This window comes from Amblyomma maculatum, chromosome 10 (genome assembly GCF_055883805.1).
Source record: "Amblyomma maculatum isolate TAMU_Amacu chromosome 10, ASM5588380v1, whole genome shotgun sequence".
NCBI lineage: Eukaryota > Metazoa > Arthropoda > Arachnida > Ixodida > Ixodidae > Amblyomma > Amblyomma maculatum.
The window spans coordinates 141,928,766-141,938,455 of NC_139353.1; positions in this window are offsets into that span (position 1 = coordinate 141,928,766).

The following is a 9,690-nucleotide window of genomic DNA, read 5'->3' on the forward strand; positions in this document are numbered from 1 at the left end:
CAACGATACGGTGAATCCCTTGTCTAAGCGTCAGAAGAGCGAGCTAAAATTTTTTTCTGTTAATAAAGAGCCCGCTGCCAAAACAAAATCTTCCCATAGGGGCATTGACCCATGCTGTGTGGTATTTAGGAGTGATAACTGCCATATAAAGAAGTTTCTGCCCATAGCAAGCTGCCGCCGGTACGGCGCGACTCATTGTTTGCTTGCATGCTGGCTCCGCTATGCCGATTTGAACCCAAAACTAAACCTATCTTTCTTTCATTACATGATTCAATAGGATTGGTAGTAAAGTAGTTCCACAATATATCAGTTACTGCAGCTTTAAGCAAGTCGAAAGCGTCTTCCGATGTGTCTCCCGATGCAAAACATTATTCGTACCGACGACTCAGCAGTAGCGTCTTCATCCATCGCTACACCAGGCGGCGCCCCATTCGTGAGCTCCTGTCATCCGCTGCTATAAGTGTTAGGAACTTTTCTACCTTAATGGAGGGCTGAGGCCGCACAATAATCGACATTTTGTTCAACGAGACGCCGCGAGAACTATGCCACAACGACGGTAGTGGGCTGTGCTTTTGCCTAACTATAGTACATACTCGAAGGTTAATAAAAGCACTGTTACTGCTTGGTTTATGTAAACTGTGATTTGTTGAAGCGGGCGAGCTTGATTGTACGCTTTTAGCACATGGAAGACGGCGCACCACCGACTGCAATTATCGCTAAGCTTGGTTCGCGATAGCAGCAGTTAGCTCCGTTGCCGTGGTAAACACTGTCCGTTTATAACGACCCTCAGGTCCCTAAATTCGATATGAAGGGAGAGCAATATCGAATAGACACAGTCGATAGAAAATGCAAGACATGAAACGGACTACACTTCACGGTAAATGAGTGCGGCGATGAATAGAAAGCATTTCTCGTGGTAGTCCCGCGTCCGGTAGCTATCCGCAGGCATAATTCGCTGTGCGTTTGTGTTTACAGTTAGCGTTGCAATTATGAAATATAACTGAAACTAAGACACCTTTATAGTTTACTGCGACAGTTATCATTAATTAAAGTTCGGCTTGTACAAACAGAGCGCAGTCATTCGCAGTTACTCTGGCCGCTGCTGCTGGTGCCAACAGCATCTGCATGAACAACGGATGGAATGGTTTAGTGGCGCGCTCAAATAAAACACAAAAATGCGCCACGATGCCAGACAGCTTCCGCGAGATGCTGGCAGTAGCGTTGTACGCTGCCGCTACCACTACGCTGACGGTGCTCATACAGCCCAGATGCCGTCCAGTGGAATCGGTGTGTTCTTTCCTTGTTTGGCTCATATGGGGCGCCACCTTAAAACAATATGGAGGAGCCCAGGCCTCTAAAAGACCGCGCCCACTACTCTCGCCAACAGAGCGACCATGTGTGTGTCATAGTTAGAATTCTGTTTCATCTGCCATCTGCCGCAACGATGCTGGTTCTTTTTTTTTTATTCTATTGTCATGTCTACTACGTCCCGTCATGTCAGGCGCGCGCGCTTTTGCTTTTCGAAAGATAAGTGGACTGCCTCTTCCGCTCGCTCGAAGCTAACAGCCGGAAACGAGGTCGTTGTATTTCCTTTCCATGTCTATCTCTCTCATTTTCCTTTAGCAAGTTGCTTTTTTTATGCGTTGTGTAGGCTACTCAATCTTCGTGCGTACGATTGTTTTCGGATTTGTGGCGACGAGGTCCTTTTTACTGCGTACCGGAGTAATGGCATCTGATTCCGGATATGACACGAGCTCGGATTAAAAGGACGCAGGAAGAAATATATTTCACTTTGTGTTATACGCTGCCTTTTTAAGAAGACGTGCAAAAAAACATATCGGGAGAAGGGAGATCCAACACTGAAACACTTCCTGGCTACGCCGCAATGGGATCCTGATTCCTAAATGACTCAAATGTGTATTTGACGTCAAGCAAGTTATTGTTTGCATTTATATAAAAAAATAAATAGGTATGTTTCTTCTCTGGTATTCTCGTAAACAAAAGGCCACTTGAGTTGCATTACGGCCTTAAGCCCTGAGCTGAACCAGCCACCAATATCAATTTTTAAATTGCCCGACAACTGATTTCAAACTCGCAATCAAATAGTTCAGAGCATAGAAAGCAGTACTTGTATAAAAATTTAGTCTAAAATAGGCAACGATTCACTCTTAAGTGAGGTGTTTTCAATCGTGCCTGTGTTAATTTTTACATATGCTTTCATATCTCCGAGTTTCGACTGCTATTTGAGTACCAAATAGTGTTTTCTGTCAATAGAAAATGTTTGCCCTCAATTACCGAAGTAACAAATTACCTGTCATATCCCACCGAGGTTGAAGTGGTGTATTTGCTGTATTCGTACTTGAGAGCTATGTTTTACTGTCAGCTGCTGTTTTTCACAAAGTGGCATGACCTCGTAAACAATTCCTGCACCCCTTGACGTCCCTGAGGCAAAAACTATGAATTATTGCCGTGAACAAGTAAATGGTGAATGAAAGGAATTATCCAAGAATACTGTAGAAATAACTATTTTTTTAGACTTCCTGTACTCTTAAGACTCGCAAACATACCAAGATACGTGCCGCATAATGGTGGCACAAACTGCAGCCAAGTTTTATAAGGGACGCTTTTTGTATACTCTAGACATATATAGAAAATCAGACTCAGATTGCGAAGGAAACCTGTGAGAACTTGTATTCATCGTTGCGCTCAAGAAAAGCCGACGTAGGAAACGATACGAGACACTGGAGCGCAAGCTATTAAATGAAATTTTATTGCGGTGAACACACATATGTAGCACTACTCTCATAGCATGAGTCGCTTTGGGATGTTAAACCCCAAAAACCAAAGCAAACAAATAAACATCGATAAAACCGACAGAACAGCAAAGACGCTATCGCATCAAGGGTGAACGTGATACACGTCACAAAAACCATTGAGAAAGCTTGACGCCACATGACTGGCATTAGAGGAGCACAGTCATCGACTTGGCGTCTGTACAACATATACTTTGGTTACAACATTAAAACGCGTTATATACAGTCTTAAAAAAGCGATAAACACAATTGCAGAACATTGACACTATACGGAAGCAGACTGAATGACAATTAGAGCACAGAATAAAGGAATGTAACATCATGATGCGGCACAGCATTGTTAATTTTGAACAGATGATTTAAAGCATCAAGTTCACTCATATTGCAGAAATGTTGAGGGCGAACAACGGCGCCTATATAAACAGGTAAATTAAAGTTAAAATAGTGAAATTAAATTCCTTTTCTTGTGTCAATAGGGCAAACGAAGGGTCGCTTACACATGTCCCTTTCGCGGATTCGCTACAGTGCGCCTCCCACAGTTCCCTGGTTAGCTTGTCTCTAGATTTCAGTCAAACCACTGTCTCATGGAAAAGTGGCGCAATCTTTGCATCTAACGCAGTGCGGCGGCAGATTTATATAGATACACCAATCTGGTTAAAGTTGCGCATGTGTTCTCTGAGCCTTTTGTGCAGGCATCTTCCCATATGCCCCACATATGCACGACCACATGAGAGCGGGATTTTGTAAACTACTCCCTCGCAACACTCGACAAACCTAGCTTTGTGCCTAACGCCACAGGACGAGGCTGCTCCAGGCTTGCGCTCCTCATTTTCTTTCACGCACATTCCTTTTAATTTTTGTGGGGCAGAGAAAACGACCCGCATGGAATGCCTTTCAGCAACATTCCTCAGTCTGTGTGATAGGGCATGAAAGTACAGGAGTACCACTGGCATCGTTTTTTTTTCTTTTACCTTGCCTAAGCCGCTTTTGATGGCCTGTTGGTAGTGTGGACGCAGTCCTGTAGGGCCGCGCCCGAGGATAATCACTTGCAGGTGCGCGTCTCTGCATGCCACCGCCAACCGTCTGTTTGCTTCTTGTATTGTGGACGCGGTCCCCTTTCTACAAGCGTGCCGCATGTGGGGAAAGCCGACGGGACCGTCGGCGCCGGATTGGCGGAAAGTCTCCTGAGAGGAGAGGGTTTGACAGCCTCACTGGAAAAATAGATTCGCTGTGCGCTTTGTTTGTTTAATTTGTATTACTTGTGGGGCCCTGGGTTAGAAGCTAAGGCCTACCACAGGACTGTGCCCATCTAGCATATTCCTTATTGGACAGTTCATGTGTGGGGCTGGACTGTGAAATTGACTGCCCCTATTTCTTTGTTTTATGAAGGTGTAAAACGAGACGTGATCCAAGAGAGTTCAGTCCAGTGGGCTCCATGCGTAGACATGTAACGCGGCTGTTCTGCTTAGGCTCTTACCAGTTAGGTCGAAGAGTAAAGTTGCGCGTCTTCTTTTATGTAATTTCTTTAAACTTCCAGTTTTACTCTCTGTGTATATATATATATATATATATATATATATATATATATATATATATATATATATATATATATATTGACACATGCCATTCATAGACGACGAAGATTTGAACGGGCGATTCGGAAAAGAGGACGAAGCAATACGGTGCTGCGCTCCTGTGTTGCCTTGACTGGCTGTTGGTGTTCTTCGGTTCCAGAGTGCCAGAGCGCCTTCTCTGTAACGTTACGTTACAAATCTGGTGGAGGTCCTGGGTACTACGAGCAGAAATGTCTCTCTTGATCTTTCAAAATTGCGCTTGTATAGAACTCCACTTCGTAAAGCGTATGACTGCAAGCCACGACGAAAAACAAGCGGTACTCTACCACCGCGTCCTTCCAGATAATCGATGAGCGGCGCTAGCTCCGGGTCCTTGCGTTGAAGGTCAGCCATATGGGATTGAGTAATGGCCCCAATAAAGGGAAACTCGCCGGCGTTTTCTACTGCGCTGGAGTCCAATGGCGCGCGTGACAAGCAATCCGCATCTTGGTGTTTATGTCCCGACTTATAGACAACAGTAACGTCATACTCTTGAAGACGGAGGCTCCAACGAGCTAAGCGTCCAGACGGGTCTTTAAGGCTTGCCAGCCAGCACAAGGAATGATGGTCGCTGACAATACGGAAGGGTCGTCCGTACAAATATGGTCGAAACTTGCTGATGGCCCAGATTAGTGCAAGGCACTCCTTCTCCGTTGTCGAATAGTTCGCCTCTCATGGTGAGAGTGTTCGGCTCGCGTAGGCGATAACCCGTTCTACTCCGCCTTGCCACTGAATGAGTACCGCGCCGAGGCCAACGTTGCTGGCATCAGTATGTACGTCTGTTGCGGCGTCTTCATCGAAATGGGCGAGTATTGGGGGTTTGTGTAGGCGGCTTCTAAGCTCCTCGAAGGCTTGCTCTTGATCGTCTCCCCACAGGAAGGGTATGTCATCTCTGGTTAGTGCTGTCAGTGGTTCAGCTATCGTAGAAAAATCTTGGACGAAGCGTCGATAATACGAACAAAGACCTAGAAATCGTCGAAGTGCCTTTTTGACGGTAGGACGTGGAAAATTTGACACTGCGGTAGTCTTCTCGGGATCAGGGAGAACGCCCTGTGCACTGACAACATGACCGAGGAAGCGTAGTTCTTTGAAAGCAAAGTGGCATTCCTCAGGCTTGATCATTAGTTGCGCGCCTTTGAGTGCTTGAAGCACGATGCGCAAATTGTCCAAGTGTTGCTCGAAAGTAGGCGAGAAAATAACAACATCATCTAAGTACACCAAGCACGACTGCCACTTGAGACATGATAAAACCGTGTCCATCATACGTTGGAACGTGGCCAGTGCAGAGCAAAGACCAAACGGAAGCACCTTAAACTCGTATAGGCCGTCGGGCGTCACAAATGCAGTCTTCTCTCTGTCTCTCTGATCCACTTCGATTTGCCAGTATCCGCTTTTGAGGTCTAATGAGGAGAAGTACCTGGCATCGCGTAGTCGGTCGAGGGCATCATCAATCCTGGGCAGCGGATAGACGTCCTTTTTGGTCACGTTATTTAACTTTCGGTAATCGACACAGAATCTCAAGGTGCCATCTTTCTTTTTGACAAGGACCACTGGCGACGCCCATGGGCTCGTTGAAGGCTGGATCACGTCGTCAGCAAGCATTTCATCCACTTGCGTTTTAATGGCGTCACGTTCCTTAGGAGAAACCCGGTACGGGCGCTGGCATACCGGTAACGCGCGGTCTCATCGGTGATGATGCGGTGCTTGGCGACAGCAGTACGACCGACCTTCGAGCCTGTGGCGAAACAGTCTTCGAAATCACTCAGAAGAGCCGAGAGAAGATTCCTTTGATCGGGCCTCAAGTCGGGGCTAAATTTAACGGTTTGCAGAGCATGGCAAGGTGCGGCCTCTTCTTTAGGGTTCGTTCCGGCGGTGCATAAATAAGGTAAGGCTTAACATCGTGAAGGACGGCAACAGCCGTGTCCTTGGCGAGATGCCGCATCTCCTTAGCAAAATTTGTCAGGAGGACAGTAGCACAACTGTTCTGGAGTCATACGAGTCCTCGAGCAACAGCTAATTCCTTCTCGAGTAGTAGCGGAAGGTGCCCATCCGCGATGCCCTCGTAATCGTGGAACAAATCATGCTTTACAAGAGCCAGCACACTAGAACGTGCAGGAACCCTCACGTCATCGTCACTATACGCAAAACGTTCAGACCCGGATCTTCGTTTTCAATGCGCGCCACGGCTCGTTTCCCGCTACACTTCCAATGAACGCCTTCTTCACATGGGCATCCATAACTCCCTAACTGAGCTCACGGAAGCCCACCGCTCAGCCCAGTTGGAGCGATTATCATCTACCCTCACCGGCCGGAACATCATTGCTCGCATCCATCTCTCACCTCCCGGTCACTGCTCTACACAACATACACTTCCCCCTGCGATACACCGCGTTCTTAAGGTGCATCCCCTGCCAAAGAATATGCACTCAGACCACCATGTCGCTCGCCGCAAGGCACGCGCAGAAGCTCTTCGCAAGCACTATGGCTTCCAGCCAGAGACCGTTTACGTAGACGCTGCCTCATGCCCCTCCCGCCCAGCGTTCGCCCTCAGCGCTGTTTCAAACTCTTTGCAACTGGTCGCGGCCGGTACAACTTTTGCCTCCACTTCCCTGGAGGCGGAGGAGGCGGCGGTTGCCCTCGCCATAGCTACCACCCGAGCCACAACCATCTTTAGCGATTCTAAATCCGCCGTACGGAACTTCGCCCGCGGTCGCATCTCTACCCCACCCTTCCGGTTCCTCGCCTCCCTCTCCCCATCCGAACACCCTATTCAACTAATATGGGTGCCCGCTCACACGGGTCACCCAGGCAACGAAGCAGCTCTCTCTTTTGCTCGAGGATACGTCAGCCGAGCAGGGACTGCCACTGCCTGGGGAGATGCTCGCGAGCACATGGTATCCTATCACGAAATCTCTCTCCATTACCGTGATCAACGAACCATCTACCCTCCTCCTCATAAATCTATGACTAAGCTACAACAGGTGACGTGGCGCCAGCTTCAGTCCCGTACATTCCCATCCCCTGCTTTCTTATCTTTGATCTATCCAGGACTGTTCTCGCCGCAGTGCACCCTGTGTGGGGCACCTAAAGCTGATTTTGAGCATATTATGATCAAATGCTCGGAATTCCACCCTCCAGCCACTTGTCAACTCTCCGACCTCGAGCGATGGGAGGCTGCGGTGTCCAGCTCTGACCCGGCCGTTCAAAATCGGCTGACAGACTGCGCTTTGAAAGTCGCTGGGATGCACCAGCTTCCGGCCACAACACGCAGCCAAGAGCCGACCCATCATTAGCATTTATTCCCTTAAGGCTCCCAAATATAAAGTTTTTCACCACCACCACCACCACGGCTCGTTTCGTCGAAAAGGAAACACGCGCTTCTTTCAGGCCAATGACAGCACCGTTGGTCTGCAGGAAGTCTAGAGCAAGGATCAAGTCTTTCGAACACTCAGGAAGCACGATAAATTCTCCGACATACACAAAACCACGGATGCCGACCCGCGCTGTGCCCTTGCCTGCAGGTTCCATGAAGTGACTTCCCGCCGTACGAATCTTCGGGCCGGACCAATTTGTCAAAACTTTCTTCAATTCTCGGGCGAGACCACGGCTCATTACAGAATAATCGGCACCAGTGTCGAGTAACGCGGTGACATCCACTCCATCAATCGTTACACACAAATCGGAGGTAGTATGCCGGATGCTGTCGCTACCTGACAGAAGTGAAATCTCGTCGGGTCGGCCTGACGATGACGGAGGATCTTCACATTTCCCGACATCAGCGACCCTGCCTCCGAAGGCCGCTGGTATTAGTTTTCCCGACCAGGGCTGGGATAGCGGCGTCGGGAAGAGTGGGGACTTGTCGAACGGTTGCTCGTCGGGGACGCAGACCGACGCTCTTGGTAACCGGATGTGACGGGGTACTGTCGCGCTGCAAGGTCGCTTGCAATCTCAGTAGGCCGTTCTGCATTCCGAGGATAGAGGCCCTCCGAGGCGAAACCCCGCATGATGACGCGGCGGTACGGGCACGCCCGGTAAAGGTGACTGGCTTCACCGCAATGATAGCACAGGGGCCGACGATCCCGGGGCTGCCATACTTGACTTTTACGGGGTGGCTGGCAGATTGGCGGAGGGGAGTAGCGAGGCTGCATGCGGCTCCATGCGAGGTGCTCAATGCGGGGACCCTGCGGCTCCATTGCTGGAGCTGCGGCGTTGATGCTATGGCCTGGCGGGGGAGCCTTACTCAGGACGGACGCGTAGGTGGGCTTCGCGTCAACGTCTGGTGAGGAACGCGCTGCTGGGGAACAACTTCAGCAACTTGCTGAGCTGCCATACGCACCTCGTCCCGGACGACTTCAGCCAATGAAGGAAAAGATGCTGTGTTGCAAGGCATCCGGAGCGCTTGCAGTTCCTCCCGCACGGCAAAACGGATGAGATTGCTTAGTGAGTCCATGTCACTGCCGACATGTACAGGGGTGCGTCGGACCTAATTATGTTCACGTCACGGTTGTACTGACGGGCTCGGTGTTGCAGCGTTATCTCCATGGTCGCTGCCTCGCTGAGAAACTCCGCCACAGTGCGTGGTGGACTGCGCACAGGTCCCGCGAAAACTTCTTGTTTAACGCCCCGCATCAGGTGACGCAGCTTTTTATCTTCTGGCATTTGTGGCTCTGCACGGTTTAAAAGGCGTGTCATGTCCTCAAAGAACACACGCACGCTCTCGTTCTGGCGCTGAATGCGCGAGTGTAGCGCAGCTTCTGCTCGCTTCCGGCGGTCGGCGCTAGAAAACGTGGCTTTGAAATCACGACAGAAGGCTGCCCAGGATGGGAAGGAAGCCTCATGGTTTTCAAACCATGTCCGTGCATACTCTTCAAGAGCGAAGTACACGTTGTGGAGCTTACGCTCATCAGTCCACCTGTTGTAACGAGCAACTCGCTCGTAGTTCTCAAGCCAGTCCTCGGCGTCCTCGAACACGTCGCTATGAAAAGAGGGGGGTGTTCGCGGCTTATGACACAGGATGTGGGTGGGAAGCCTGCTCTCAGATGTCATTGCAGCAGGTTCTATGGCTGTCTGAGGGTGCGTCGTCCTGGTAGCGGCCGGAAGGGGTCCGAATTCAGGGGGCTCTCCACGTAGGCGGCGGCCGAGGCGTTGATGTAGGGGGGTAAGCTCTGTATTGACAGGTTGATTATGCAGGACTGGATCGATACCTGGCTATTCCTCCACCAGATTTGTAACGTTGCGTTACAATATGTCATGCTGTAAATATA